The sequence below is a fragment of the Myxocyprinus asiaticus genome, chromosome 45, assembly GCF_019703515.2.
Source record: "Myxocyprinus asiaticus isolate MX2 ecotype Aquarium Trade chromosome 45, UBuf_Myxa_2, whole genome shotgun sequence".
NCBI lineage: Eukaryota > Metazoa > Chordata > Actinopteri > Cypriniformes > Catostomidae > Myxocyprinus > Myxocyprinus asiaticus.
Genome location: NC_059388.1, coordinates 14,673,744 through 14,689,991, shown reverse-complemented (window position 1 = coordinate 14,689,991; position 16,248 = coordinate 14,673,744). Strand labels below are relative to the sequence as shown.

Genomic DNA, 16,248 nt, shown 5'->3' with positions numbered 1-16,248 from the left:
TAGGTCACCGAGCATATTAAGACACAATGACCTTTAAATATAGCTCAGATGTGAGGGAGAGAGGCTTAGATGCAAACACAAACCCTCTCATTCAGAGTGTGAGTTTGCGTTCCCCTGCCCTTTAGCTAAAGCGTTTCTAACATCAACAGGTTGAGTGATGTTAGAGTTCAGTGATATTCGAGACAAAGGAGAGTGCTGGTCTATTAGGCAGGGAGGTATACCGCCAGAAAATGTGAGAAGGGCACTTTTGGTCTAATCAGTCAGATTGTTTGGACCAGCTTGTAATGTACTGATCTAATTAAAAGAAAACATTCTTTTTTTAGGTAATGTGCTAGGGTAGTTGATGCATAACATGTCCATGGAATTCTTTTTATTAACATGAAGATCTTAGGTTAAAATTTAAATGGATCTATAAGGGAAAATGTACATATTAGGTCACCATTTGTCTTGAATAGTTCATTTTAAATGGCCCTGCCGTGTAGAAAAACAATGTTTAAAAGTACAAATAATCCATGTAGTCTTCCAATTAAAATGAATTCATAAATGCTGCATGAATAATAATGCTAAAATAATTAGCAAAATGTAATTTAAAATAGTTTTAGATGGAGAATAGCATGTCAACTAACTACCCAGTAGCATTTTCAACACAGATTCTAATAATCTCTTATCAGATACGAGGCTGTAAAAAACATCACACAAAGCGGGATTTACACACAAATCAGGAGTCATGATGGATATGTGTCAACATGAAAATGACTACCATGTATTACGACCTATATACTCAAACCGGGTCTTTGATGAAGTCAATAAGAGACAAGCCCAAGTGGCCAGGAACTTACAAGAACAACTGAGAAGAACCTGTAGGTGAGTCTGCACAACATAATATGAGAAGCTTAACACATCTATAGCATATAGTGTGTGTTTTCTAAGTTTACAGTCTGCTTTCTAATTATATATACTACAGATGTACAGATAAGTGGGCCGTTCAGAAAATTAAGGGGCTTCTCCCAATCCTGGATTGGCTTCTGACATACCCAGTCAAGCAGTGGTTGCCTGGTGATGTCATCTCTGGGATCACTACAGGACTGGTATGCCGTTTACAAGGTAAGTTCCACTCTGTGAATAAAACCATGAAAACTGCAATGATGACATGGCATTTTAAGGTGGTCATGGATTCAGTGTGCTGTACAGGTGTGGCCTATGTATTGCTGGTTTCTGTGGCACCAGTCTATGGACTTTACTCAGCATTCTTTCCTATCCTCACATACTTTGTGCTGGGCACCTCCAGACACATGTCTGTGGGTACATCCTCTAACATAACTGCTTAATAACTAATGGACCATTTTCACATTTCCCGGTTTGGAACGCAGAAGTCAGGGGCATATATTCCGGGGGATGGGGGAGGAAATCAGTGACGTAATCTGATTATAATTTAAGAGAAGTAGTTAGTAGTTTACAGTGAATTACTTTTTTTTTTAGTAACTTACCCAACACTGCATGTTTTTGCCAAACCCCCTTCAGGTCCATTTCCAGTAACCCATTTAATGGTGGGCTCTGTCGTTTTGACCTTTGCCCCCAATGAGCACTTCCTGCGTCCGGTGAACATGACAGGTGTGAATGAAACAGTAACAGAGGAAACATTTATGGAGGTGGATGTAGATGCCCAAGCGGCCCAGAGAATCATGGTGGCTTCCACTATAACAGTGTTGGTTGGATTATTTCAGGTAAACCTGCAAATATTTCATTATAGCAATATTCCATCCCTAAACTTCCAGCATACTGGAAGAAAGTTTTATCTTAAAACTACTTCTTACACATCTTGAAATACTGTATTAATATTTTTAAGGCAAACCGTAAAGCTGCATTGTCCATTTTTATGAAGCCAGTTTGTTGTAAATCAAATGTTTTGCTCCATCCCAGGTGGCCATGTGGCTGATGCAGGTGGGATTTCTAGTCCAATATCTGTCAGAGCCCCTAGTAGGGGGCTTCACAACTGCTGCCGCCTCCCATGTTTTCATCTCCCAGATTAAAACCGTCCTATCCGTTCCTACCCACAACCACAATGGATTCTTCTCTTTTGCTTATGTGAGTCTCTTGCATCACTATCTTCACATCTAAGTGATATGATTATTCCCTGATTTATAAATCAAATACAATAAAATGTGGCATTATGTTTGGGAAATGAATACAACTCACCTACAGTTTATACTGTACATACATTTTCTTAATCGTTTCAAATCTAGACTCTCAGTGATGTAGGGAGGAACATCAACCAAACGAACTTTGCAGATTTGGTTGCTGGATTACTAACAATCTTCATAGTTATGGCTGTGAAAGAAATCAACACAAAATTTCAGTTTTTTAGAGTTGGAAAAGTAATCAGAGGGCATTATGTAAAACAAAGGCCCACAGTACTTGGACAGCATACAGAACCTGTGAATCTACCATAATTCCCACAGGTTTGCTCCTGCCCAGTCACCAAATATAGCACTTACTGGCAAAATTCTGGGTTCCAGTTTTTCTACAGCAGTGGTCGGTTATGCTGCAGCACTCTCAGTAGCCAAAGTCTATGCAGCAAAACATGACTACACAGTTGATGGCAACCAGGTATATGTGAATGAATGTTTGATTGTGAGATGGCATGAATGCATTAGTCAGTACCTATAAAAAAAAAAAATGTGTGCTATTTAACGGGGAGGTAAATTAAAGGTGCTTGTGTGTGCGTGAAGTACTTTCTGGAGTATTATAAGGGCCAAACCAGACCTCTCCTCCCACAGACAGAGAAATTAGTGTAATGTTTTTTTATTTATTTATTTATTTTTTATCCCCTTTTCTCCCAGTTTGGAATGCCCAATTTCCACTACTTACTAGGTCCTTGTGGTGGCGCTGTTACTCACCTCAATCCGGGTAGCGGAGGACAAGTCTCAGTTACCTCCGCTTCTGAGACCGTCAATCCGTCCATCTTATCACGTGGCTTGCTGTGCATGACACCGTGGAGACTCACAGCATGTGAAGGCTCATGCTACTCTCCGCGATCCACGTACAACTTACCATGCGCCCCATTGAGAGCGAGAACCACTAATCGCGACCACGAGGAGGTTACCCCATGTAACTCTACCCTCCCTAGCAACCGGGCCAATTTGGTTGCTTAGGAGACCTGGCTGGATTCACTCAGCACACCCTGGACTTGAACTCGAAACTCCAGGGGTGGTAGTCAGCATCAATACTCGCTGAGCTACCCAGGCCCCTAAATTACTGTAATGTTCAAAAAGAACTAACTGACCTTCTAAGATCACTATCACCTGCCAAATTCACAGTAGTTGATATAATTTGTAAACCAGGTAGTGCAGCTGAGAGCTACTGGACATAGCTATATTCATCTAACTTCCATTTCTTCTCAAACAACCTTGAACTAAAAAAAGATTTAGATGGTGGATCTCACGAAAACATGGAAAATATATTTTACACCGAGGTCAAAATAATTTATTTTAATTTTTTTAAATATATTTTATTTGTGCTATGATTGCATACCATTATTATGTTTTGCATTGTAACATTATTTTCATGACAATTATGAACCCATAAAAGTGTAATTTACATAATGCAACTGCAACTTTTACTTTTCAGTTTTTTATTCTCATAATTCTTTTATTCTAATAAATATATTCTATAAATGTTTTTATTGATTCATATAGTTGATAAAGAAAAACAAAACATATATACATTGAATCAACATTTAACTCCCACTATTATTATTGCATCTCTAGATACAGACTTGACGTTTTTTAGAATCCTAGCCCATACTCCCTCCTCCAATACCAGGTTTAAATGTTTCTCCCATAATCTCTTGATAGAAGTTTCTCATAATTTTTAACGTTGATACTCATTTGACTGTCATTACAGCACCACAATTCTGTAATACAATAATATTTTTTTATTAAAGGAAACGAATGGCACTACAACAAATTCTATCAATTTAAATAATTTCATTTTTTCAGCATTACAGTAATGAGAATGAGTTTATTTTTTTATTATTTTTTTTTTTGCATTTTGGGAATGCAAAACATATAGCGAGGGAACGCAAAAAAATATAATTCAGAAAACAAATCCCCTTCCTGTATTCTAAGTGGCTACATAGGTGCTTAAAGGGACAGTTCACACAAAAAAATGTAATTCTCTCATCATTTACTCACCCTCATGCCATCCCATTTGTCTTCTGCTGAACACAAACAATTTTTGGAAGAATATCTCAGCTCTGTATGCCCATACAATGCAAGTGAATGGTGGTCAGAACTTTGAAGGTCCAAAAAACATATGAAGGCAGAATGAAAGTAATCCATATGAATCCAGTGGTTAAATCTATATCTTCAGAAGCGATATGATAGCTGTGAGCAAGAAACAGATCAATATTTAAGTCCTTTTTTACTATAAATCTCCACTTTCACTTTCACAGTCTTCTTTTGTTTTTGGCGATTTGCATTATTTGTGCATATCACCACCTACTGGGCAGGGAGGAGAATTTAGAGTAAAGAAAGGACTTAAATATTGCTTGTTTCTCACCCACACTAATCATATCGCTTCTGAATATATGGATTAAACCACTAGAGTCATGTGGATAAATTTTTATGCTGCCTTTATATCCTTTTTGGACCTTCAATATTCTGGCCACCATTCACTTCCACTGTGAAGACCTACAGAGCTTAAATATTCTTCTAAAAATCTTTGTTTGTGTTCAGCAGAAAAAGAAAGTCATTCACATCTGGGATGGCATAAGGGTAAATAATGCGAGAATATAACATTTTGGGTAAACTATCCCTTTAACTGTCGTGCAAATTGATACAGAATGAAATTATACTACAGATTTTGTTGGCTATATGACAAATGGTTTGTTATATTTCTTATTTGTAATCTGGTTTGGAAAAAATTGTCTGCGAAATAACAATGCAAATGATAAAATAATTTCTCAGTGCAAAAATTCTACAAAATGTAGGCTTCAATTAATTTATCAAAATATACAGTGATTAACATAATTTTTTTTTTAATTATTATTATTTTGAGATGAAGTATGACCAGGGCATGTTCTGGATGCAGTGTTACTTACTTTTTTATATATCCATCAGGAGCTGATAGCTTTTGGTGTCAGCAACGTCTTCAATGGATGTTTCTCAAGCTTTGTGGCCAGCACTGCACTGTCATGGACAGCAATATAGGAGAGCACCCTACAGAAGGTGTGGTATTAATGAATTTAATCAATGGTGTTAATGAAGTTAAAAAAACATTATAAACATGAAAGAGTTGAATATTGTCCAGGCCTGATAACCAGTAACATATCTCTTTAATTAGAGCTTTGGAACTGGTGAAAGTATCAAAATAGGGTTATAAATAATTACAATCATAGGGTCCTAAAACCCAGACAAGACTGTCATTTCATTGATAAAATAATCTGACTTCTAATGCCAATTATCATATAGGATTTATAAACATCTTTTCCAACAAATTCACTGAATGCAATACAAGCATAGTGATCAGTGTATCAAACAAAGACCTGAGACATGCTTTATCTTTGTTATTAGTTAGTATCAGGTCCTCTTTATCTCTTACTGTGACTTATGCTTGATATTAGATCAAATTGTAACTTGAGCAAATATAATCCTTACGGACTCACAAAGTTTATCTCACTATTACCAATTAAAATACAGTCAATACTGATCATAAACTTACCTTGATAACTTCCCTGTTTGTCCCACAGTCAGTGCTGGTTGGGATTGTTATAGCCAATTTGAAAGGGATGTTCATGCAGATTTCTGATGTGCCCGTACTCTGGAGACAAAACAGGACAGACTGTGTAAGTATCATTAAAAGACTGATAAATGAACATCAACAGCATGAGATGACAAAGCAGAGTCAGTTGTTTGATGAAACAGTGACCAGAATGTTTTCAACATACAGTATAAATGTAGGGTGAATGCAGGTAAAGTGGAACACTTATATTTAATATTCCTTCCTTTTCCCTCGGTATAATGTAGTAGAGATCTTTAGTGTCTTTTTGCATCATATTTTACAGCAACAGTAATAACAAATTATCAGAAAGTGACCCACTTTACCTGTATTAAACCTATACATGTATACGAGTTTTGTAGGCTAATTGTGTTTTAGGATCTTTGCGGTGTGTGAATTCTTGATCCATCTGCAGGTTATCTGGATAGCTACATGCCTGGTGTCCTGGGGTTAGATGTGGGCCTGCTGGCTGGTCTGGTATTTGAGATGGGCACAGTGGTGGTCCAAACACAGTTGTAAGTATCTTTGATTAATACTTTAAGGACTTGGAAAAGTGCTTTTAGCATAAATAGTAACAGCACAGTACTTTAGTACACCAGCTGATGCAAAAGCAATTCAACGTAACTGGGCTGTTGGCTATGGGGATTATATTAATTGAGAAATGTAAGCACGTCCTGTGAATTTGAAGTAGCGCAGCTCGATGTTTAGGATCTATTTCAGAATACAAGTTTTAGTAATACATGGTGTCATAAAGAGACCAATAGAAAATGACAGGCCATTTATAGCTCTCTCGATAAAAGGGCATTACAATCAATAAGGGTGTTTTGATGCAGTATTGACACCATATAACTATTTGATGAGTAATATTAAACAATTTAAAGGATAAGAGATTAATCACTGTAAAATACAAATTAGACAATGATTACAAAATAATGTAAATTAAAATGTGAAATACAGTCACTGAGTACTTTATTAGGCACATCTGTACACATACTTATTCATGCGATTATCTAATCAGCCAATCGTGTTGCAGCAGTGCACTGCATAAAATCATTCAGATACAGGTCAAGAGATTCACTTAATGTTCACATCAACCATCAGAATGGAGAAAAAATGTGATCTCAGTGATTTGGACCGTGGCATGATTGTTGGTGCCAGATGGGCTGGTTTGAGTATTTCTGTAACTGCTGATCTCCAGGGATTTTCATGCACAACAGTCTCTAGAGTTTACTCAGAATGAGGCCAAAAACAAAAAACATCCAGTGAGCAGCAGGTCAACGAGATGAGAGAGGTCAAGGGAGAATGGCCAGACTGGTTTGAGTCAGAAATGCTACAGTAACTCAGATAACCACTCTGTACAATTGTAGTGAACAGAACAGCATCTCAGAATGCACAACACGTCCAACCTTGAGTCAGATGGGCTACAACAACAGAAGACCACGTTTGGCACTTTATTAGGACCAAAGTGTTCTTAATAAATTGCTCAGTGAGTGTACATCATGGTGAATTGTGTTTTTAAAGAAACAAAATGCATTTGAAATTTGGATCTGACAGTATCCCGCGGACCATAACACTCGACATCTTGGGCGGCCTCGACCACAAGGAGCTGGACGATTAGGATGTTGACTATGGAAGTGGGTAAGAAGTGATGGGTCCAGGATGTAATGTCGGGGAACCCAGGACCGCTCCTCTGGACCATAGCCCTCCCAGTCCACGAGGTATTCCAGGTGACCCAGGCGATGCAGAGAGTCCAAGATGGCCCTGACGATGTTAGCTGTGTCATCTTCCAGGAGCAGCGGCGGAGGTGGGTTACCCTCATCAGGCTCTGTTGGGGGAGAACATATGTGAGGTTTTAGAAGGGATACATGAAAAGGAGAGATATGGTAATGTGAAGGCAGTGCTAGACAGTATGTGACAGGATTAACTTGTTTTATGATGGTGAATGGGCCGATGAAACAAGGACTTAACTTTCAACAGAGGAGCTTGAGAAGAATGTCCCTGGTGGAAAGCCAGACTTTCTGCCCTGGATGGTAATTGGGTGTCATAGAGCGTCTGGTGTCACCTTCGATCTTCTGGTGTCGAACAGCACGCTGAAGGTGGATGTGAGCGGCATTCCAGATCCGTTTGCTGTTGCGGAACCAGTGATCCACAGCTGGCACATCAGAGGGTTCTCCTGACCAGGGAAACAGGGGTGAATGATAGCCAAGGACACATTGAAATGAAGTGAGACCAGTGGAAGGGTGACGGAGAGAGTTCTGTGCATATTCCGCCCAGGGTAGGTAGCGGCTCCACTCCTGCTGGTTGGTATGGCAGAAGGTACGAAGGAACCGTCCTATCTCCTGGATATTTCTCTCCGTCTGACCATTGGACTGAGGATGATAACCTGAGGAGAGACTAATTGAGACACCCAGATGGTTAAAGAAGGCCTTCCATACCCTTGAGATGAACTGAGGTCCCCTGTCCGATACTATATCCTTGGGCAGCCCGAAGTTCCGGAATACATGTTGGAAAAATACCTAAGTGGTTTCCATGGTCATGGGTAGACCTTTGAGAGGCACCAGCCAGCAAGATTTAGAAAACCGGTCTACTGCCACAAAGATACAAGTAAACCCTTGGGAAGGAGGAAGGCTAGAAATAAAGTCCAAACCAATGTGTCAAGGACGGTGTGGAATGGGGAGAGGTACTTGCTTATCCGCCGGGAGATGTTGAGGCGCCTTAGCCATGGTACAGTCAGAGCAGGAGCAGACGAAATTGGTAACGTCCCGGACTAGATGTGGACCACCAGCACTTGTTCATGAGTTGGTTAAGGGTATGGGAGATTCCAAGGTGTCCAGATCCAGGAGAAGAGTGGAGCCACTTAAGGAGTGCTGTGCAATGTGCAGAGGGAACATAGGTTAACCTGGGTGGACAGGCTGCTGGTACTGGTTCCGATGAAGCTGCCTGGGTGATTTGTTGGTCCATGTCCCACTGTAGGGGGTTGACAAAGAGTGAAGGAGGTAGTATGGGTTCTGGTGATGATGTGGACTGGTCAGAGGAGTGCAACCGGGAAAGGGCGTTGGCTTTAATATTTTTGGAACCATAGCGATTGGTGACTGTAAAGTGAAAACATGTGAAGAACAGTGCTCATCTTGCTTGACGTGGGTTTAGGTGTTTAGCAGATTGCAGATATTCGAGGTTACGGTGGTCGGTTATAACAGTAATAGGGTGATGAGCGCCCTCCAGCCAGTGGCGCCATTCCTCGAGCGCCAGCTTAATGGCCAGTAGTTCTCGGTTCCCAACATCATAGTTTATCTTGGCTGGAGTTTCTTGGAATAGAAGGTGCAAGGGTACAGTTTGGGAGGATTACCTTGATGCTGGGAGAGTACGGCCCTCACCCCTGAGGTTGAAGCTTCTACCTCGACAACAAAGGGAAGGTCTGGGTTGGGATGTCTGAGAATGGGTGCTGTAGTAAAGGAAGTCTTTAACAGCTGGAAGGCTTTAGTGGCTTGTGGAGACCAAGAGAGTGTTTTGGGTTTACCTCTTAGAAGACCGGTGAGAGGGGCGACCACAGTGCTGAAGTTCTGGATAAATCTTTGATAAAAATTGGCAAAACCAAGGAACCTCTGTAACTCCTTAACGGTGGTAGGTTGGGGCCAGATAGTTTCGGCCTGCACCTTGGAAGTGTCCATCTGAACTCCACTAGAACTGATGATGTAACCCAAATTGAAATTGAATGGAGGACTGGTGGAAGAGGCATTTTTCATCCTTCAGGTACAGACTGTGCTCTTGTAGACATGAAGTACAAGTCTTACATGGTGGATGTGTTAACTTAGGGAGGTAGAATAGAGGAGTATATGTCAATATAAACTAGGACAAAATGGGAGCACATCACGGAAGATCTCATTCATGTAAGACTGGAAAACGGATGGGGCATTGACCAGGCTATACGGCATCACCGGATATTCAAAGTGGCCGTTAGAGGTGATGAAAGCGGTCTTCCACTCATCCCACTTTCAGATACGGATAAGATTATAGGCACTGCGGAGGTCGAGTTTAGTGAAGATGTTGGCCCCTCGGAGGAGTTTTAAGGCAGCTGGCACCAAAGGTAACGGGTAAGAGAACTTCACGGTGATACTGTTAAGGGCACGGTAATCGATGCATGGGCGAAGACCTCCATCCTTTTCACTTTTTTACAAAGAAGAAACTTGAGGCAGCGGGAGAAGTAGATGGGCGAATATACCCCTGTTTCAGGGCTTCCTCCACATATTCCTCCATGGCTCTCTGCTCGGGTACCGAAAGGGGATATATCTTGCCTCTAGTGAGAGGTGAGCCTGGGAGAAGATCTATAGCGCAATCCCAGGGCCGGTGTGGAGGGAGTTGGGAGGCCTTTTGAGCACTGAAAAAAGGTAGGTAGTCTTGGTAAGCTGATGGGATGGTGGTGTTTAATGAGACATGTGGGCTCTCTACAGAAGTGGCTAAACAAGAGATGGATCTAAGAGGTTAAGGGCGAGTGGGTAATACTAGACATTGTGTAAAGCAGCGCTCGCCCAAGGCAGCTACCTCTTTGGTGGACCAGGAAATGATTGGATTGTGGCGGAGAAGCCAGGGTAGACCGAGTATGAGGTCTGTTGTGGAATCGGGGAGAATGAGTAATGACAGTGACTCGGTATGGAGGACTCCTACTTGGATGGTGAGTGGCGTAGTTTGGTGAGTGATCAAGCCTGAGCCAATAGGTTTGCCAATGACAGAGTGGATGGGTAAGGGTTTAGTGACAGGTTCTGTCCAGAGGTTGAGCTGTTTGACTAGTGAGGGGGCAATGAAGTTGCCTGCCGACCTGGAGTCTAGAAGGGCATGTACAAGGATTGAGGAAGTGGAAGTTGAAACCGTGATGTCTATACAAAAGGGTTTCCCATATACAGGCTCACAGGAAACAGAGCTTACCAGCAGTCTGGGTGGACGAATAGGACAGGTGGATATGTGATGATCAGCCGCTCCACAATAAAGGCAGAGGTTGTTGATAATCCACCTCCTATGCTCAGTCGGTGTCAGGTGGGTTGTGCCTAGTTGCATTGGCTCCTCTTCCTCAGTCTTGGTCTTGGGAAGTGGCGGAGCTGAATAGTCGTGGTCAGTCGAGCACCGTTTTAGTCTACGATCCACACGAAGAGAGAATTGGAGGAATTCCAATCCTCGGGAGTCATCCACACCAGCTAGATGCATTTGAAGGGACTTGTTTAGACCCTGGCAGTAACGAGTAAACAGCGCTGGCTCATTCCAATGACAGGCGGAAGCAAGCGTGCGGAAGCACAGGGCATATTCAGCGACCGATAGTTTGCCTTGATGGAAACGGCTTAGTTGTTCACTGGCAAAGGAGGCTCCAGTAGTGGACTCAAACCTCACGGAAATGGGTTATGAAGGCATCAATGGACTGCATCACGGGACCTCCCTGATTCCAGATGGCATTTCCCCATTATAGTGCCTTCCCAGAGAGGAGAGAAATAATGTATGCTATCTTGGAGTGATCTGTGGAGAAGTGTTGGGTTTGTAACTCAAAAGCCAGTGAACATTGAAGGAGGAAGCCGCTGCACGTCTTTGCATCGCCAGAGAAACACTTAGGTGGAGCCAGAGGGCAGAAGTTTCCAGGAAACAGAACGAACGGAGGAGGAGAGACTGAGAATGGCGCTACTGGAGTTGAAGCAAAGTCTGGGGCAGGATGACATGCTGCAGCAGTCAGGGTAAGTGATAGCTTCTCTAGTTGACGTTGCTTATCATGAAGCGCCTCTTCGTGTTGTATTAGTTGTTGCTCATGCTCAAGAAAACGCTCCATGGCTGACGCCGTTCTTGCTGGGTTCATGTTTAGCGGCCTAGTCTTCTGTTATGAAGCCGAGACAAGGAGCTGAACCCAGATGCAGTTTATTAACTACTAAACAAAGAGAAAACGGAAAACCACAGATTATATCAGGGTATAAAATAACTAGGCTGACCGAAGGCTGACCAAAGACTAACTGGTAAATTATTCACAAAAACTATGATTCTAGGGAGAGCTTTACACATTAGTAGCAGGTCCAAATGAGACTAGACAATGACTGAGGGAAAGTGGTGAGACTTTATACTGTTCTGGTTGATTGTCTGATGGGGAGCAGGTGGAAGTAATTAATAATCAGGGGAGTGAGAGGAGTTTGGAGGAGCAGAGGCTGACGAGGATATGACAAAATTCAAATGTTATCAATTAAGATATTGGTTTCTCCCATTTCATTCAGCCCTTCCTCTTCAACCCTTGGAAATATCCCAGACACTAATATCTACAAAAACATGAAAGATTACAGAATTGTAAGATATAAATTATGTGGTGTAAATAATAAATTACACGCTACTCTGCACTTTTTTAATTTTTTTATCCATATCTCTCAAACTCTTATTAAGTAATTTTGCCTTAAAATAATAAAAATACAGATATTCTCAGACTTTCAAATGCAACTCATCCATTTACTTAGCAAACATTGACTACTTCAAAGAGAAGTTTAGAGATAAGGTGAGTTTACGAAAGTATAAAACATGACATGAAGTCTGACATAAAGAAAATTTACAGAAAAAAAACAAAAAAAAAACAATTGAGAATAATGACTGTTTATTTGTATAATGAATTAATACGAAGTAAATTCTTACAGGTGGGGTTTGATGCAGTACGGGTGTTCAAGAAAAGAAATAAGGCATTAAAGAAGATTCACAAACTCTTTAAAAAGGGCAAACTAAAACTTACCGAGGTACATTGTGCACAACAGTTTCCTGCAGATTTTGCAGTATTTGTACATTCCATTCATTCAAAACTTTCTAAAATGCATGTAAATAAAATGTTGGTTAATAAAAGTATGCTTTGACATGTGGCTGACCCATCACTGACACCCAATTCTGGACCTCGCCTTTTTCTGCTGTTCTTCACAGGATGGATTAGTACCAGTGGCCTCAATGGGAGTAGACAACAAAGCCTTTGAGACAGAACAGAGCCCCGGGCTGGTGAACGGTCCGGCTTGGCCAGACCCAGAGGTGAAGGTGCAAGTGGACTGGACATCTGAGCTGCCTGTTAGTGTTTCAGTACCCAGAGTCCATATCCACAGCCTGGTGGTGGATTTCTCTGCCGTCTAATTCCTGGATGTGGTAGCAGCCAAGTCTCAAACTGGTGAGCCATCTTTATTGCTCTTTGCTGTGTTATTGTTAACTGCAATAAAACAATACGATGACCATTATTAGAGCAATCTTGTGCATTAAACATGTGTAAACATGCAAACAGCATACTTTTAAACCCAACGAGATTAATAATTTGTCACCTCACAGCATTGCCACATTTGGAACAAATTTGAAACTTGATAGATCCCAAACTTTATTTTGCTATATGTATGCACCACTGTAATTCAGGGCCTCAAAGGTAAATATATTGTGTAATATTTTCAATGTTAAAAAACGTTTCCCTATCCCAGCTTAATATGCGGAGACAACTGTAAGTAAGCAATTTGAAGGTTTCTCTCACCTAAACAGCTCAACGTAGAAACACTGGCTCAACCAATGGCATGAGTTTGGGTAGAACTGTTTGCTGACCAATGGTGGACAGGGAGAGAGTGCATTATTTTTGCAATTCCATTTGGTGATGCTAGTGACACAGAAATTGCACACTACAGCTTTAAGTATGGTTTAATTTCACCACTTTATCTATTACAAAAAACAAGTACAGTTATTACATTGTAATTACTCAGTATTGTCAAGACTGTATTTTTAAGAGTATTTAATTAAGAGTGCTATAGTGTAGGTCATTCAAGATTCAAGATTGTCAAGGAATTCATACGAATTAGGGTCAATATTTATATCGGAGGATGTGACGGTAAGACCTGTTCTGGATTGGTAACACACAGATAGTGCTCTTAACAAAACTCAATCAATCTCCTTCAGATTTTAACAGTCATTATTTTCTTTAAGGGACCAGGTTAAGGTTTAAAAAATTAAGGCCTGGGTGAAAAGGGGTCACCTCTTTTTACTTCAGTGGCTACATTTGAACATGGCATACATCTGACTTCAGTCTGGTAATGGCAGATTATGACACAGTGAATAACCTGAAGGGTCCTCATGTCACAGGTGAACTTGTCAGGAGAATGGACTCTCCTTCTTTGACTAGGAGGTTACGAGAGACATCCTATCCTTACTGTCCATGACGTCATTCTCTTCATCCAGCTGGAAACCACCAGCGGGTCCAAAAGTGGGCGCTATCTCACGAAATAAGTTTACACTTAAAATGCTAAAGTGCCCAAATACAGAACTCAGGCATATGTGGTATCACAATACCATCACTTTTGCATTAACGTTATGTAAAATTAAAGAATAAAGACTAAAAAAAGTGCGTCGCAAATGAGCACCACCTAGAGGTGACGACGTAGAAATATGCGTATGAATATAAAAGTGTTTTACATAGCACTTAAATAGACAAGTCATATATCAAATGAAAGCTCCCATTCTTTGAAATATGACTGAACATTTTGAAATGTGACTGTACACCACAGTTCGAATGATTATTAAAAGAATAACGAAGTGAATTATGATCTCTGTAAGACAACAAAGACAACGTCTCATGTCTGCTCCCATCACTGCTTCTGTATGCCACAAAGTAGCCAAAACTACATTGAAGCTTTTACCTTAGGTTGTCTTCTTTAAATTGAGCCATTATTTACTTTTTAAAACATGTTATCAAGTATTGATAACGAAATGTTATACTGTATATCTCAGTTTTACAACGACCCCTAGATTGAGTTTATAGTCCATTCAGAAGCCGATATATATGACGAAACAGTGGGAAACATGCATGCAATTCAAAATTGACTGGATGTCTATGGTGTGAGTGCTCAGCTGTGTTAGAGCGCCTCCTACATTTCAGATCTGTTTATTGTAATGGAAGATGATAGATGAAACATCTCTTTTTTTAAAAAAGACTTTTTGCAGGGAGATAGAGCAAACAGAACCAGAATTACATGCTTATGAAGCTAGGGAAAACTTTTTTTTTTTTTTTTTCATCGTAAGATTATAAACATTTACAATATTATTTATGAATGACTGGAATCCTTTCTCAAAATTCGGGGGGTTGTCTGTAAAAAGAGATTACTGTATGTGTGTATGGTGAGTTTATAAATTTGGGAGTGAATAACTTCTGGCGGCAGCCAAAAAATGCACAAGAGTTGAAGAGGTTAAGAATGCCAACACAGCTGTTTGATAAAGATTACAGCTATAATTTCTAATGGTCCTGGCCTAATTGAATGATAACATGGATTTATGCAGCAAGGAGGTGATTATATAATGACTCATCAGTTTATTGAGATGGCCTGATAATCTGGGGGACTGGTCCAAATCCCAATATCCAAGAAATAAACAAGCTATAACAAAGGGAATTTCCAGCATGTATTGGCATTGTTTAATGGCAATGTTATAAGGACAACATAATCTCTCTAAAAACACATAAGCTATGGTATTTGTTAAAGTTGCCAGTCATAATATGATGTGAGTTGCATACTACTTATTGTGCAGTATATAGGGTGAATTCTGGTTAATTTGCCACTTTTAATTGTCAAAAAGCAAAACAAATAAAAGAAAATAAAAGAAAAAAATAAAAGAAAAAACACACACTGTACTGTGTATTGTTTACTATTTTTAAAATAAAATGTGAATCCGAATACTTATACTGCTGATTTTCATATATTTATAAGGTCATCCAAGTATTCCATCCATACTGAAATTTTAAATGCTGTGAAGAATGTACATACTGAATATTTAGCAAAGTATGAAAAAAATGGAGTGGGGTTTACTTAAAAAAAAACCTAGAAAGCAATTTCCATGCAGAAATTGCTAGTACATTTAACAGACCATATTTTCAAGGAAAGGCTACACACAATTCTCAATTAAAGTTTACTCTGTTATACTCTGTTTCAAGTCAATTTTACTCTTTGTTTGTACATTTTACTTAAACAACGTTACACTGAATTAAGCCATGCTTTTAAAAGTGTACTAATATTTCAATGCTTTTTTAATGTACTTAGTCATGTAGCCAGGGAGGTCATTGCCCAGGGGCCTCTAAACCCAAAGGGCCCTGAGCTCTAAATCAATTATTTATTTATTTTAAGATACCTATTATAAATCCACGTAAATGTCAGCAGGACAGCAGTGTGAGCACAGGCACTTGAATGTGTGTTCAGGGAATCTGCGTCTCACAGGTGCAATGCGTTTATTTGAAGGACTGCAGAGATAAGAGTCTGATTTACAAAACACTTCCAAACACAAAGATAAGGTGCAGTTTACCCTGGCTGTGTACAAAGCTGGTGGTTTAAATTCATATAAGCGACAGAATTCATGCTACAGTTTGGAGGACTTTAAAATGTTTAAGTCGTGCATGCATTTAATGTTTAATGATAAAGAGAAAGGTGCCTTAATACCCTAAATATGTACACGGTAACCTTTTGTAAT

At 40.0% G+C, this 16,248-nt stretch overlaps 1 pseudogene; it reads left to right on the top strand.

The window, feature by feature from the left end:
* The first annotated feature begins 727 nt into the window (after positions 1-727).
* On the top strand, positions 728-14,022 carry LOC127434924 (pendrin-like; annotated as a pseudogene).
* Positions 14,023-16,248: the final 2,226 nt, after the last annotated feature.